Source organism: Harmonia axyridis, chromosome 1 (genome assembly GCF_914767665.1).
Source record: "Harmonia axyridis chromosome 1, icHarAxyr1.1, whole genome shotgun sequence".
NCBI lineage: Eukaryota > Metazoa > Arthropoda > Insecta > Coleoptera > Coccinellidae > Harmonia > Harmonia axyridis.
In genome coordinates, this window is record NC_059501.1 from 58,614,184 (window position 1) to 58,630,921 (window position 16,738).

The window sequence follows — 16,738 nt, forward strand, 5'->3', positions numbered from 1 at the left end:
GCGAATGTCAACTAGTTCTAAATAACAAGATCGGGTCAGAGTAGATTGAATATAGGAAAATATAATACTTATGTAATGGCGTTAAAACAGTTTGGATGATCCTTGACATTACAATCTGAATTTGAAATCATATAAATAGTACAGAACATTTTGAAATTTCAAGTTGATGTTTTTGAAGATTCTAAATAGAAATTTTTGTGAATGACTCCATATGTTGGCAATAAGGGTGTGTAAGCATCTCTTGTGGACCAAATTCTTTTTTTACATATGACACATATAAATATCATATTGCTTCCTCACAAAAATGAACACATTAAACAAACTAAAATCAACATCTTGACATAAATTCACAAGATGATTATGTTTATGTTTTAAGATGAAGTGCAATTAACAGGGTTAGGGCCAATTCGGACTAAGACAACGTTTCTTCTTTATATTTAGACTTCATCAAGACTACAGAGAAAAATAAACAAAAATGGTATAGATGTCATTCAATTTTGCGAAAATCATTTCACTGATTTTCCTCTTCTTTTCAAGTTTTCAATAGTTTTGATCTATTTCGAACCCCATCCCCCCCTCAGGCAAGATGCAAAAAATTATTTCGTATAAAGGACTTTCCTATCTATAAATTAGTATTTATCTATGTACCGATAGCAGTATTACAAAAAAAAAGAAGAATCAAGGTAGGCTTCATCATAAGTCGTCTGCGTCAAAAATTCCCACGCTTATTTCTCAGTCATAGATAATTGCATAATTGTGATGATATATTTCCTATCAATAAATTCATAACTTCGACACTATACAGTATGATCATAGCAATATACAAGGTGATCCAACGAAAACTTAACACCTAGATTTTCCGACTTCAAAAGGTAAAGGTGGAAAATCGCTTAAACCCGTCAATTTCTGATTCAAGGGGGAACAACTTTTCCGCTTTTTTCATCCTCGTAATTTCAATACCCTAACGGAGTATTGTGTTTGATCAAAATCAAATGAGTCTCACTTGATTTTGATCAAACACCAAAGGAAGTTAACAAATATAAAAAAAGAGATAACGGCATGAAATGATATCAATCAGCAGAATAAAAAATCTGTCTACAAAGGCTCTGGTATCGAAAATTGGAAAAATGATTATTTCAACATAATGAAAAGGAAAAAGGCTAAATCGGTTGCAATTCGAATTAATTTGTATATGTTCCACAAATAAGAACAATTTGAATCGGTAAACTGATAATACCTTTGTAGGTTCAACGTGCGCGTCGTATGAGGTATTGAGGGGTTTTTAATTTTTGATGAAATTTTAGTTTATCTCATTTCTCCAATACCTATACATTCATGTAATGTTCTATCTCTTGTCGAAAATCACTATATGATGAAAATCCATCAACCAACTTATGCTGTTATTTTGCGAGGTCCATTGGGGAATGTGAACAGGATGCTTTCGTATCTGATGATAATAAAGACCATCTATTAGAGAAGTTTCAGTATATTTTAATGAACCAACGTCTGAAATAAAGGGTTCTAAATTTTCGACAAATTTCTTATTCGATAAGATCAAACTAAAATTGGTTTGATTTGAGAAAATGGTCTTCAGGAGCGATAAACTCCACTGAGGAGACGTGACATTTGAGAAAGGAAAGACATAGCTAAGATAAATCGTTGAAAACAGTTCTGTTGACTCAATAATTTGGACAATAAGTACCAGAAAATGAACTAAAGAAGACCTGATTAACTTGCTTTTGTCAATACGATTATCTTCAGTATATCTAGCGCTCTTTGGTAGTTATTAAAATACAAATAGGTACCAAAAAATGCACCTTTGAGATCTACGTCTTTTTTTCACTACAGATTTATAGAGCGTCGTACTTCCAACCAATGCAGGACTTTTTCGATGAAATCGACAAATTGATGTTGATTTTAAGTTAAAAAATACGATTTCATATGGACTTGGAAAGAAGCTCGAGAGATTTTCCATTCAAATTTATATTGTTTTATTTTTAACGACAGAGGCTCCTGCAAATAAAATCATGAAGCAAAGCAGAGCAGCGAAATTTTATTTTGCCGGGGCGCCAAAATGGCTTGAGGCGGCCCTACTGTCATCATTTTAGTTTTTTAACCTTCATTTCGTTTGTGGAATAATTTAATGAAATTCCAGTTTTCATTGAATTCAAATTATAAGTCTATATTTAATTTCATAACTGAATTCCTTGGAGAAAACATTACTTGTAGAAAATTCAAACACTTCTACTAGAATTTGGCAAAAATATATGTATAATTAATAATCGTCAAACGAGGTGATTCCAGAGGAGACCGTCAAATTTTAGGAGAAGTTTACACTAGTCAGGACAGTTTCGAAACAATGTTTGGTCAATTATTGAGAACCTCTACAGGTAGATTTTTCAGATTCGACCGATTCTAATTTAATTAATAACTTTGGTTTGGCTCATTAAATTTTAATTCAATTGTTAGTGAATATAAACGGGTAGGAACCTACATTCATAAATTCTAACACTTTCTTCGAAATACATGGTTGCTATTGTGATAATTTCAGATTAAGTGTGCAGTTTGAGAAAACACCTTGTGTATTGGCATTGCGGTTCGGAAATTTCTCTATACCTTTCTGATTCTACCAAAATGAATCATTATTCAGATGTTTTCAATTTCAAGTAGTAAAGCTTTATCGTCCAAGGTTGCAAGGCTGTTTCTGATTGTTGAAATAATTTTTCAAATTCGAAATTCATATTTGATTGCACATAATATTCTGAATGAAATAATTGAATTCAAAAAATTAATCTTATCGTCAAAAATGATATTTGACGATCATCATTAAAAAACAACAAAAATATTCTTTCCATTATAAGTAGTTCTTAAAGAACAAAATCGAATCTAAGGTGATAAAATATCATTTTCAATACTCTGATATGAAAATCAAAAAATGAATTTTTAATCACATTATAAATACCAATTGATTAAATCATTGCAGATGAAAAAAGGTTAGATTTCTGAAAATTTATATTGAAATTACCTCACAATTCAATTTTATGGAGCAAGTACATAATCAACATTTCAACTGTTTTTCAGAAATGAACCGATTTGATTGCGAAGGCTTATTTTTATTTTGATATTTAGAGTATTTTGAAATTTCATAATTTTTCAATAACAGATTGAAAATTTCGATAAGGAAATGAAAGTGTAGTTTATCATTGAATTGAGGGAAGAAGAATTGGTAAAATCACAGTCATCATTCTATTATGAATCAACTTCTGAATTCAGTAGCCTCTAAAACAATTACCAAAGAACGATTATGAACTTAAATTACTTACTCAATCAGTATAGTCATTCATTAAACTATCAACCATGAATTATTGATGTAAATCGAAAACGAATATTATTTTGAATTTTTATGGTATTTACCTGAATGAATGGAATATATTCACACTTAGGTATACAGTAGTGGGTAATCCGAATCAATCCACAATTATCAAACCTATCTACTCCAACGCTCACTTGATATTGCACGATAAAATTATTCGAATCTTTTGATTGAAGATGAAAAAATCACCTTGAATTCAAACGCTAATTATACTTAATGATAAAGTGGATATATCTGCTTCATCAATTTTTGTCACGACACTTATACGAATTTAAAAGAATTCGTATAACTGTATGACTTCATTCACATTTTTAAATATTCAAAAATCAAGGCTACTCAATCTATTTTAGTTCGATATTGTATAGGTATTCATATTAATCAGGGGAAATATTTGGGACATGATCCACCCAAGATTTTTTTATATGTATATATATAAGACAGTGGCGTAACTAAAGTTGACTGATTGGGGTTTTACATCCACTTTGAAGAAGCAATATTTTTCAATGTTTAACAACATTTTTTATAGTCTACCTAAAAGGTTTTAGTTAATTCTGTTTCTATTAAAGTCGATCATACCTTATTGAGATTCACCAACAATTCATTATCATTGAGTGAAGTGCAGTAATTTTGGTAAACTCACATTGGGCACAGGTACATAAATATAACCTTGTAAATTGTCGTGTTACCAACCGTTTATAATCATTAAAATTTCAGGAAATAACGTTTATTTGCTCGAAGTATCATATCAATATTGAACGTTGTTTTGAAGCGTTCTAATAGGGTTTTATTATAATATCAACAGAAAGATTGATCGAACACTTAGATATATCGGGTGACCCATACCAGATGAGGATCGCATTTAGAGGGAGTAAATATCTTGAAAATATTTTTTGTGATGTGTATAGTGTAGTTAGAAGCTCAATTTAAAATCATTTATTGTTATTGACCAAAGTTACACTTTTCTCATTGTAACACTCTGTATATGAATTCAAAAATGGAATCGCAAGATCAAATAATGATGAGTTTCTCGTGATCACTTCATCCTTAGAAGCACCATTCACGAGAAAATGACAAAAAAATTGATAAAATTGATTGAAAAATATGGAGAGTTTATAATTAATCAAGATAATGTTTTTTCGAACAGACATATTGGCTACTTCTATGCAGAAATAAAAATTTCAACTATGAATTATACAGAGTGGTCATAATAATATTCAAACATTAATAACAAATAATGCCACCCGGTATGTTTATGTCTTATTGAACGTGAAAATTAATTTAGAAACTATTTTCATTAGGTTTTCCTGCACCTGAACCTCATTGTTTTTCAGAAAGTTTTTGGCCATTATTCGTTGGCAAAATGTGTTGCTTAATGTTTAAATATTTAAAAAAAATAAAAATAAAATACAGCCAAGGTACATATTAAAAACCATATAGCATGGAACTAAAATATAAACCAGCAATTAATTAATTAATTATGATCACGCTGTATCATCCAGAGTTGAATTTTTTGTATCGATGGCGTAACTGGTTAAATAATTTAGAGACAATTTGTGAACAATTTTTTTCTGAAAGTAAAATTTGTTGACAGCTTCTGAGACAATTGAAGTTGCTTGATAATGTACGAATAACTGAGGATAGTAACATGATTAGATCGTACACTCATCATCAATTTGAAAAGGATATTCCATTATCATTATCAACCATTCGAGTCAAAAAAATAGTTGAAATGTATATTCAACATGAAGGATGATACGATATTAAACACAAACGTACATGTTACCAAATAAACGATAAAGTGTAAAAATGATATGTTTATATCAAGAATGAAAATGTGATAATATATTTATTGAAAAACGTAAGATCAACATGTTCTATAGATAGTTTATCCAATTCAATTAAAAAATGTCTAATATAGGCACCATTATATTATATACAAAATAACGTTATATGGCTATTGGAAAGCTAGTTTCAAAACTAACCGTTGAAAAAATTCGTTGAATATAATTTTATAAACAGATATCTGAAACATGTTAGAATTTGAAACCAAAATGACAACAACAATGATGGAATGACAACATCAGCATACAGAAAAACAAACTGATTTCTGAGATCGAATTCTCGATGAAGAACTCTTTATAATAGGCCTGCAGGAATACTTATCTCACTCATTGTTATTCCGCCATAGTTTGGGATTTCTATCTCAGTTCCACCCTGTGCCCTGCGAAAATATGGGTAAACCTAACAAACGAGGCACAATATCCAATAAAACAGAATTCATGTTTATTTCACGCCGAGCACAGATCCCAAAACATTATTTCCACATTTGTGGATACGGAATAGTGGTGAAATCTCTTTTTCGACAATTACTACCCGTACCCTGGGGGTAGCGATAAGATCTTCCGTTAACCCGCAAGCGTTTTAGTGATATCAGAATGTGCAGAGCATGCGAAATGACTGTTATAGTTATTAGACCCTGTATCAGTAGAATTATTAGCGTTTTCTCATTTCCTATTAAGGCTAACCACGCATTCTATCCTAAGTGGCTATGATGCTCTTGTGAAACACATTATTATCAATTTATGAATCAATTATGATGAGAGTAGTCCGGTTGGGCTCAAATAAATCTTGGATAAGTTAATGTATAAAATGTCGTAATACGAGGGTTGTCTTTTATTTTTCGGGAATTGGCCATCCTGATGACTAAACGTCGAAAGCGACGTTATCATCGTGAAGTATAAACTTAGGTACTCAGTACGTGTTAACATTCGAGCGCATTTTTTTTATTTGTATCGACTTGAAAAATTCATTTGGACAAGAAAATGAAATCAACAAGTGAATATTTTCGTGCAATAATTTTTTATTACTTTGTACGTAGATTCACCCTACAGCACCAACCAAATCGACAGTTCATACGAGGGTTATAATTTATGTATTGAGAATACAATGAACAAGCGATTTTGATGCAAAATATTTTTGTTGCTTTCGAAAAATTTTTTCCAATCAAAAGATGTTAGTTTTAAAACATGCATTTTGAAGGCCTCAACCCCATCTTGGGGCGATGAAAATCATTGTCACGAAGTTTATTGTTGATATCTAGGAAAAAAAAGTCATTCGGTGCCAAGTCGGGTCTGTAAGTCGGATGACTCATTAATTTGATTTTGTGTCTAAATACTTATTTGTTGCATTTGTGTGAGCTCGCATTGTCTTGATGCAAGATGATTCACCCTTTTGGGTTTGTTTCTTTCAAATTACTGAAAACTGCAGGCAACCAAATTGTTTCATACCTCTCTGAATTAACGTTCTCTTGATTTTCGAGGGCCAAAATTGCCACAGGACCAGTTTTCGTGAAGAAAGACGCCATCATTTGCTTCTTAACGCTTCGAAATCTAACAATTCCGGTTGGCTTTGCTTCACATTAAAACATCCAAACTGCCAACAGACCTTTTCTTTGTGGCTCGTATGCATAAAGCCTCGACTCGTCACCTTTAAGGTCGATTCATATTATAATAATAATAATAATAATAATAATCGTCTTTATTTCAAAAAAAAAGTATGTGCATACATAGATTTGAAAACAAATTTGTAGATCTTACAAGGACCAATCTGGAGCGAAGTTTAGTCGAGGACTATTCTTACACTTAACTCACAGAATGTACCCATTCATGTCGCATGTGGACTTACAAAAAAAAAAACGAATATCCGCTCCCTAATTATATAATACTTAACCTAAACAAAATAAAAATCAAAAATTGAGAATAACTAAGTACTTGAATGAATTAAAAAAAAAAAAAATAATAGGTATACAAAGGTTTCGATCGATTCATTGAAACTTAATAAAAAAAATATACATAGTAGGAACTATCAGATAAGAAAAGCGAAAAAATAAGAGTAAAACAAGTTTGAATAAAGCAACACTTAAAGAATTTGACTACAAAAAAGGAGACCTCTCACATATGACCTATACTGATAAAAGTTGACCAAATGGAGACCGGACTGAAATTGGTTGGACACCTTGACAGCAATGTAGGAAAAACATTTTTGAAATCTGGCTGTTCTATGCAAAGGAACAGTGAGTTCACCCCTATTACGAACCACTCTATCGTGTGCGACCGATCTAGGCACGAGTTTGTCTTTCAGCACTGTAGAAGACGGCGTATTCTGAATTTTGAAAACGAAACAAGCAAGATGTAGTTTCACTCTGTTCTCCATACGTAGCCATCCCAACTCGTTAATTTTATGAGAAATATGATCGAACATACGTAAACCGAAGACAAACCTACAGCAGTAATTTTGAACAAGCTGAATACGACGCCGGAAGAACGAGTTCAAACATGGGCCAAACACTACATCGCAATAATTAAACCTCGAAAGAACTAAGGACTCAACAAGATTTCTACGCATATTGAATGTGAGCAAACGTCTAGCAGAATAAAGAGCCTTCAACCTATAATGCGCACTCCTCACCAATTCCATTACATGTTGAGAAAAGCAAAGCTCGTCATCCAACATGAGACCAAGATTTCTAGCCGAATTCACCACATTTATGCGAACACCATCGACTTGAATATCCAGCATGGACGAAATCGAAGCCCTACATCGTTTTTTCGAATAAACCAGAAGCCTGGATTTAGATGCATTTATCCGACACGTATCGTTTCAGACACCAAGCGAATCGTTTAAGACAAAAATCATTTGATGCGTTTCATATGAAGTAATGGACTAGTTTAGTGATGTTGATAATACTATATTTGAATCAAAGTATAGAGCGAAACTGATAGATCAGTGAAAAAATTTTGAAAATCCATCAATAAATGACTGAGAAATAGATTATTTAAATTAACGTATTTTAGCGCGGAACGTCTTTGGTCTCCGACTCGTCTGTGACGTCACGCCACTTGCCTGTGATCACTACACCATAAATTACGTTTGAATACTTAGCCGCACCAAGGCTCTCGCGCCGTTTGTAGTTGTACAGTGTAGTTTTAACTCGAGTTTTGTTTTCATGTCACCATAATGGAAGAAGGCTTCGTGAAAGGATAAAGTGACAATTTGCCTAAAATAGATATATTCGCAGTGATGGAGTTTTTTTCTTCAAATCCATCTTATGTCAGTGCTGAAATAAAAGGAGTTAAACTTTTCAAGTAAGTATCTACTTTTGAGTTTGCTTCATCATGGTTCAACTTATAACGATGATTCATTTAAAAAACGTCTCATAAACAGTTTGTAGTTGAGTACTGGTTGTTGAAGTCTATCCATTATCAATGGCAAAACATATTTATGTGAGGAGTAAAAAATAAAAAGAGAAAAAAGTAATGTTTACTGCCCGTATAAAATCCGGTATGAATCAATTCTATCTAAGTGGACTTGATATTGACGGGCGTCATATCGTCTTGTTTATGTTTTAAAACACGAGGGAGATAGTTCGCAATGTCAGTGGTGTAGTATGTTGTTTTTTGTGTGTGAATTTAAAGATTTCATTATTGTCGGTAAGGGTTCGGAACAATCTAAATAGGTGTCTTTCCTGAGACATTTTTTTACACATTAATTTGCACCACTTCTTCCTTTGATTCATGTCATTTGGTACATGAAAAAACAATTTATTGGGGTTTTTAATTGTCGTGCTTGCACACATAGGCACAATACAATATTTGTAGGATTTTTTTTATTTCAGCCCTCGTGTAACGAACAAAACACGACACAAGTGATTGTATACCAATGAATTCGTAAGCACTCTGCGAATACCAGTCGCCTCGTGTAAGTGGCGTGACGTCACACACTAGACGCTCCGTACTATGAAATTATTCTTCCAAACGCAACTTCGAAGTCCCATAACTTTTTCATTTCTAGAGATATTTCAATGATTCTTCCACATTTTTGTTTCATTTTACTTAAATTTTTACAATTAATCCTTAACAAAAAAATGAAAACTAGTCCATTAACATTGTCCGTCACCGATCGTGTCATTCGCCATCCGTTCCGTTCAGTATTCCTCGAGAGAATATTTTGTCTGATGTCGTATGGGTGAAGTCTGTATGAACGTGTCGGAACGTATCTGAACGGATAATGTGAATTAGCAGACAGTTGCGCTTAGTTTTGGAACACGTAATTTTCGTTCGTAATGGATTCCGAAAAATTTATATATTTAGTGCCTGAGCAGGAAATTCTATATAATCTAAATTAATGATTCTACTGAAAAGAAAAAAATTTAGATGGCACTTGCCGATAAATTGAAACAAGATGGTTCTGTTTTTGAATATTGGGTGTACACTAAATCTTCTTACTGACTTTTCTCTTGTTTCATCTTCTTCCAGAGATAATGCGATAGCACATAGTTTTTCACGTGAAAGTTTTAACATTTTTTCGCACCTCAATTAATCCACTGCCTGAATCAAACTGAAACGCTGCTTGAATGAGTATATGAACGTGCTCTCCGTTCCGACAATCGATTCGCTTGGTGTCTGAAACGATACGTGTCGGATAATATGAATCGAACTTTAAAGATTTTGTATATCGCTTTGGATGCATCATAGTCGTATTTCGAAATCATTTTACGGCATCAATCGATATCGGCAAATTTTTGAGCATCATTAAACTGATGTGGAATCCAACTTGCACAGAGCTACCGAACACACAAATGTTCGAGTAAAATCTTATGTATGCTAGTCATACCAATGCTTAAACATCTCTCGATTTCTTTATATGTCACATGACGATCTTCTCAAATTATTTTTTGCACAGCTTGAATATTTTCCAGCACAACGACTTATTTTGGGTGACCTTCTTTAACTTTGTCCGTGGGCAAACAACGTCTACGAGTGATCAAAACCGCAAATTGATGCGTGATCCGCCTTTTGATCCTGTTTTAGCACTCTATGTATGTATAATAAATAGCGTGGCGATCGCCAAAATAGGCAGTTAATGTCTTTGAAATGCATGTTTCTTAGCTTCTCAATTTGGAGTGGAACATTTTTTCGAAATTCAGGTTCAAACGTACAAAAAAATTTATAAATCTTCATGAAGATCATTTTGAAAAACAAAGAAGCCGTCCACATGATATCTATAGTTGTTTTTCTATTTAATCCCGAAAAATGAAGGCCAACCCTCATACGCTTGGGATAATCGATAGGGGGATATAATTTTGTTATAAATTGCTGTGAAAACCTGAACCCTGTACAACGGTCGGTTGTAGCGCCTGAAGCAAATAATTTATTAGCGCTTCAATCATGAAAGAAGCATCAACAAACAACTCCCCAATCAGAAACCATCCGATGATAAAACAAAGCACCCCTTCCTCCTATGAAGAATATTGTAATCATCAGTGAGCGAAAAAAATTCAGAATTGGTAGAGAACGTTTAATTGTCCACTCAGATGATAAAATGATTAGGTCCATTCGGAATCTGCTGCTCGGTTTTTTCATATTGAATATTTTAGGCTTGATATATATATCTATTTATTTCGAGGAATTCTTAGAGGTTGGTGTTTGCACTGTGACTAAGTTTTTCGCTTGATTTTGCTTTTAGGAAAATAGTGTCAAGTACAGTAAATAGAAAATAAAATCAAATTTTATATATTTAAATATTTTCCCGGCATTTGTGCTCGATATATTTATATATTTCAGTAAATTGACATTATTGTGCTTGTGATATTACGATGAAAAAAAAAACAAATTATGCATTGTACTCATAAATATCCAAATGTCGCCTAATGACCTTATAGTAGTGTTTACGAGTTATTGATGCTAAAAAACACATGCACTAATTAAGCTTGTCGACGTTTCCTCTGTTGAACTTAAATGAATTTTATTGTGTATTTGGGGCGGCTTCATCAATGTTTCAGATTTTATTTTTCATTTCAATTCTTCAATGTAGATTACTCAGAGGAATGCAGAATTATACGAGAAATGGTTCCATTTCACCATTTTCATCTTATCCTTCTCAAGAAATGAGATGTATTAGAAGTTTTTTTTTAATTCATACTATATTCAATTTGCTTTTGGATTCATGTACTTAAAATGAGGTAAGCTCCCTAATTTTCCTGAATTTCCAATCATTTTTTCGGCACCGAGAAATATCTACGTATGTAGCGCCGGATGATTTGATAGACTAAACAGAAAATTGAATTTCTGTTAAGTTTTTGAGTCCCCAAATACAGAACTAAATGATTCAACTGTTAGCAAATGCCATCAAATAAAAATTTTGCACCCTCTTAGAAGTGTCACCTATTGAATTTATTTCAGACACAACGCCCGATGTAAGTCAATAAATTAGAACTGATGGCAATTATAGTCAGATTTGTAGATTTATCGGATTTTTTCACAAATCCTTTTGAAAATAACGACGAAAAAGAAAAAATCAAGGAACCTATTTTTTAAGGATTTGATCATTTTGGAAAAACGACTGTGGTTAATTTCCGAAAACGCTATAATCAGCATACTAGATTTGCAAAGTAGAATTGTATGTCCCTTGTAGTTTCTATTACTTAAATTTGGTGATGGATGACGCCCATCTTCCTTATAATCAATTGAAAAATTAAAATTAATTAAATCATATGTTAAAAACATGATGTCAAAAGTTCGCCTTAGCGGGTCAGTCTATCTCTCCACTGAATCTGTACTGGCAATTATTGGATATTAAAGAACTTGTGTACACATATCTTCTTATCCATCTTGAAATAATAATTATTTTCCGTAGAAATTTTGAAATGTTGGTATTTTTCAATAATTTTTTTTTGTTTTCATTGAAATTTCACATGAAGTTGCCCTAAATTTTATGTCCCGGTTGAAACCCCTAATTATTGTTTGTTTTTATATATTTGAATAATTTTGTATTTCTGACACCTCATCAAAGTTTGATGGGTCGGAGTTGTTCGCAGTATTTGTATTCATAGTGTGAATAAATATTATTATTATATAATACTAATTTTTGGCATACTGCAGAGTTGACGTCTATTGGGGCAGCAATTTGGCCTTTGGGGTATCGCGTTTTCGTGAGAATTATTAAAACACTGATCGGCGACAGACGAGAACTTTATTGTGGTACAGCCCTTGGAAATATCCTTGAACACTCTACTGACTCAACTGGTCATCACCTCGTAACTTACTTCTTTTTTTCCAGTTTTATACCTAGGTTACAAACACAGAATTATGTTGTACACCGTGAATTTCTTCTTCCCTTTCTTATTCTCTAAGTTGTATGCTTGTGCAATGGTAACATGGTACCTGCTCACTAATTAGGGTAGGGGTAAGATATTCTCTATTGTATCTTTCTGAGAACCTTATGAATGAGAAAGTTGTATGAACAAGCGATGACCCTGCTGCTATTCACTATTAATTAACACATTCAGTGAGGTGCAGGGTGCAGCAAACACATCCTAACGGAGAAACTGCCGAAGTATTTCAATTCCGCGTATTTCCGAATTCAACTTGCTGTTCTCAATCGCCTGAAAAACATCGATTTTGCGGACCGCAATATTCCGCATTTCTCGGAATAACTGACAATTAACACTGCACATCCTGCAAACTAGAAATTCGAATTGAACAATCGAATGTGGCCGCGATTTAGTAGACAGCCAACGCAAATATGCGCTAAATTTGGCGACAAATGTTCTAACAAGGATTTAACACCAATAAATGCAAGCCGATAACTCATCCATTCCGCCAGTTCTTTTTTTCTTCCTCTGGAAAGCTTCCAGAGCGGATTGGAGTATTTCGAATTAATAGAATCGATGTGGAGACATTGTTTCGAGATCTCTCTTTGAAACATGTATTTTTCACTTGGAAATCCATCAGGTAACCAATGAGGCATGATTGAATTTCCGATGACGCAGAAAGCTGTTACAAGGTTTAACATGCGAACATTTTTCGGAACTTTTTTAATCTGAAACGATATTGAATGGAGGCAATGAAACTCAGTATTCAAGTCTGAATTTCTTGAAAATTTATATTTATTAATTCCTTTAGCATTATCAAGTTCCATGAACCAAACCTGTTCAGTCTCTATTATTCTCGGTTATTTTGAAGTGCTTCCTATAGAACATGTTGCTAGTTATCAGATGTTGAAGAATATCTCGCGAAAATATAATATTATAGGTTTGTTTTAGTAGAGGCCCTAACTGAATTGGAACCATGCTCACATATTGGAATTCTAGCATAAACGTAACCAAGACTTCGGCTCATACCGGTCATAATGGACTAGTTTTCATTTTTTTGTTAAGAATCAATTCTAAAAATTTAAGTGAAATGAAACAAAAATGTGGAAGAATCATTGAAATATCTCTAGAAATGAAAAAGTTATGGGACTAGCGTCTAGTGTGTGACGTCACGCCACTTACACGAGGCGACTGGTATTCGCAGAGTGCTTACGAATTCATTGGTGTACAATCACTTGTGCCGTTCGTGTCGTGTTTTGTTCGTTACACGATGGCTGAAATTATTATTATGATTATTATTATTTATTTATTAGCCATTATTTATCAATTATTGTTATTTATATCATTATTATTATTACTTGTGTAAAATCGCGTTATCTCAGGAAAGACACCTATTTTGATCGTTCCGAACCCTTACCGACAATATTGAAATCTTTAAATTCACACACAAAAAACAACATACTACACCTCTGACATTGCGAACTATCTCCCTCATGTTGTAAAACATAAACAAGACGATATGACGCCCGTCAATATCAAGTCCACTTAGATAGAATTGATTCATACCGGATTTTATACGAGCGGTAAACATTACTTTTTTTCTTTTTACTTTTCACTCCTCACATAAATATGTTTTGCTATTGATAATGGATAGACTTCAACAACCAGTACTCAACTACAAACTGTTATGAAACTTTTTTAAATAAATCATCGTTATAAGTTGAACCATGATGAAGCAAACTGAAAAGTAGATACTTACTTGAAAAGTTTAACTCCTTTTATTTCAGCACTGACATAAGATGGATTTGAAAAAAAAACTCCATCACTGCGAATATATCTATTTTAGGCAAATTGTCACTTTGTCCTTTCACGAAGCCTTCTTCCATTATGGTGACATAACAACAAAACTCGAGTTAAAACTACACTGTACAACTACAAACGGCGCGAGAGGCTTGGCGCGGCTAAGTATTTAAACGTAATTTATGGTGTAGCGATCACAGGCAAGTGGCGTGACGTCACAGACGAGTCGGAGATCAAAGACGTTCCGCGCTAAAATACGTAAATTTAAATGATCTATTTCTCAGTCATTTATTGATGGATTTTCACTGATTTATCAGTTTTGCTCTATATTTTAATTCTATCGTGTCAAATATAGTATTATCAACATCACTGAACTAGTCCATTCAGAATTAAATCCGTCCCTAGAACTTTGGGCACATTAAGAGTCCGAGACACGCGTAATTGAAATTCATAATGTGGCGTCGATCTTGAAGGTTAACGTTAATTTTTTATTTCAAAACTTCAGACAATCTACAATTATTATATATTCCATGCTTATAACAGACCTTAAAAATAAGCAAATATGTACGGAAATTTTATTAATTACTGAAAAGCTTTCAAAAGTCTGAAAAGAAAGCATCAAAGCATCTAGCTACTCGAAAAACTAAGGAGCTATGAAATCAATCGAAACACATTGAAGTGGCTCGCATCTTATTTGTTCTATAGGCTGCAAAGATAGCAATGAAATATTCTTTTCATAGTGGCGTCAAAGTGAATTTGGGGTACACTAGGGTAGTGTTTTAGGGCTAATATTATTCCTAATTATGGTTAATGATCTGAACAATGTATCTGACCAGTTAAAAGACGTAAAGTAGAACTAACAAACTTCCTAAATCCTAACATCCATAAAATAAAATTTAAGTGATGTCAACTATATACATCAGATGTAGATTGTTTCACTCAAAATGACTTGACTATCAATGAGAAAAACTAACACAATAACAAATGAAACCGATGAAGAGCCTCCAGAGATTAATATTAATGGACAAACTTCTAGATTCATCGTTCTTGGGAATAATAGCTGTTGAGTTTCTGAAATGGTCAACACATACTGAACAATTTCAATGAAGTGTGCTATGCTTTGCGGTTAGTAACAAACTAGGTGGAAGACAATGTAAAGAAAATATTGTATTATTCGAACTATGAATCAATAATTGGATATACAATATGTTTTTGTTGTGCTATTTGTCTCTGTGAATCAAAAACGTGTTATTAGACTGTTATTGAATGTGAAGTTTAGAGATTCATGTAGAGGAAGATTAAAAGCACTAGGTAGTACCTATATCAACAATCTATGGTTTATATCATGATATATCATGATATGATATATCCATGAATATCTCCTATTTTCAGATCAAAACAAAAATAAGTTCTAGTGAATAACACAAATATGACATAGACATATTCATGTTCATATTCATGTATTCATCCCATATGAAATCGTAACACACGTATATAGACGTACTTTTGGATTGTGCAGTATTATTGTGATTTTTGGAGTGATTTATTGAAAATTTATTGATTTGATGTATTCAGGTGACAGATAAGGATGTTCACGTGAGTTTCAGAGTTGTTCTATAGTTATATGTTTCAATTAATTACTTTCAATTATTAATTATAAACAACTCAATTTCATTTCTTACTCGTAAATGGAACGTAAATAATATCTATCTGTACCCTGTCATCGGCGTTTTTTTTCTGATGAGCATATCGATGCCCGGTTGTTAAGGGAGAACATACACGTTAATGTTTCTTCATTTTCTAGCTCAACATAAATTCGATTGATGTAAATATTATTGTATTATAACTTCCTTTGTTATTTTCCTTTGTGGGGTTACCTTGCTTTTTCCTAGGCCTACCTGTGTTCGTCTGATCGAAGTCTTTCTGGTCGGCCTCAGAAAGTGAAAAGTGTTTTTTCCCTGTTTATCTCTATCCGAACATCAGCGAATTGACTCAAAATGCCTGTTTCATGTCCAACTTGCTTTAAAAATGTGGGAACTAAAGAGAATAAACTTGTGTGCTCTACTTGTAATAGAACTTATCATGGAAATTGTGTCAACCTGAAATCTGAGGACACAGAATACAAGTCGGAGTCGGGGGAAGGGTTTTCTTGCCCCTCGTGTCGAAATACAGTGAGAAAGTTGCGTAGCTACTCTTGTAATTCTGGTGGCGTTTCTGCTGCTGAAAAAGCTAGTGTGTCGGATCCCTTGGCGTTGATAATTAAAAAACTTTCAATGCTTGATAAAATCGCGGCAGACATCGAATTAATAAAAAATACTCAAACTGACCTATGGAAACAGATAAAGATATGTTCCGAACAGGTCGAGTGAAATTCCAGTTTACTGCGTGAGCATGATTCAGCTATTTCCGAGTGT

General features: G+C 33.1%; 2 protein-coding genes across 5 annotated transcripts in view; one reads left to right on the forward strand and one right to left on the reverse strand.

The window, feature by feature from the left end:
- LOC123688782 (neuropilin and tolloid-like protein 2) overlaps window positions 1-16,738 on the forward strand; it is a 612,260-nt gene that overhangs the window by 197,286 nt on the left and 398,236 nt on the right. The window lies entirely within an intron of this gene.
- LOC123688786 (farnesol dehydrogenase-like) overlaps window positions 1-16,738 on the reverse strand; it is an 84,150-nt gene that overhangs the window by 13,486 nt on the left and 53,926 nt on the right. The window contains exon 1 of one of the 2 annotated variants that reach the window (XM_045627453.1): window positions 3,415-3,633. The exons of the other annotated variant lie outside the window; for it this stretch is intronic. The gene's annotated coding sequence lies outside the window, so the exon portion shown is untranslated. Of the gene's footprint in view, window positions 1-3,414; window positions 3,634-16,738 lie in introns of those variants that run through there. 2 annotated transcript variants of the gene reach the window in all.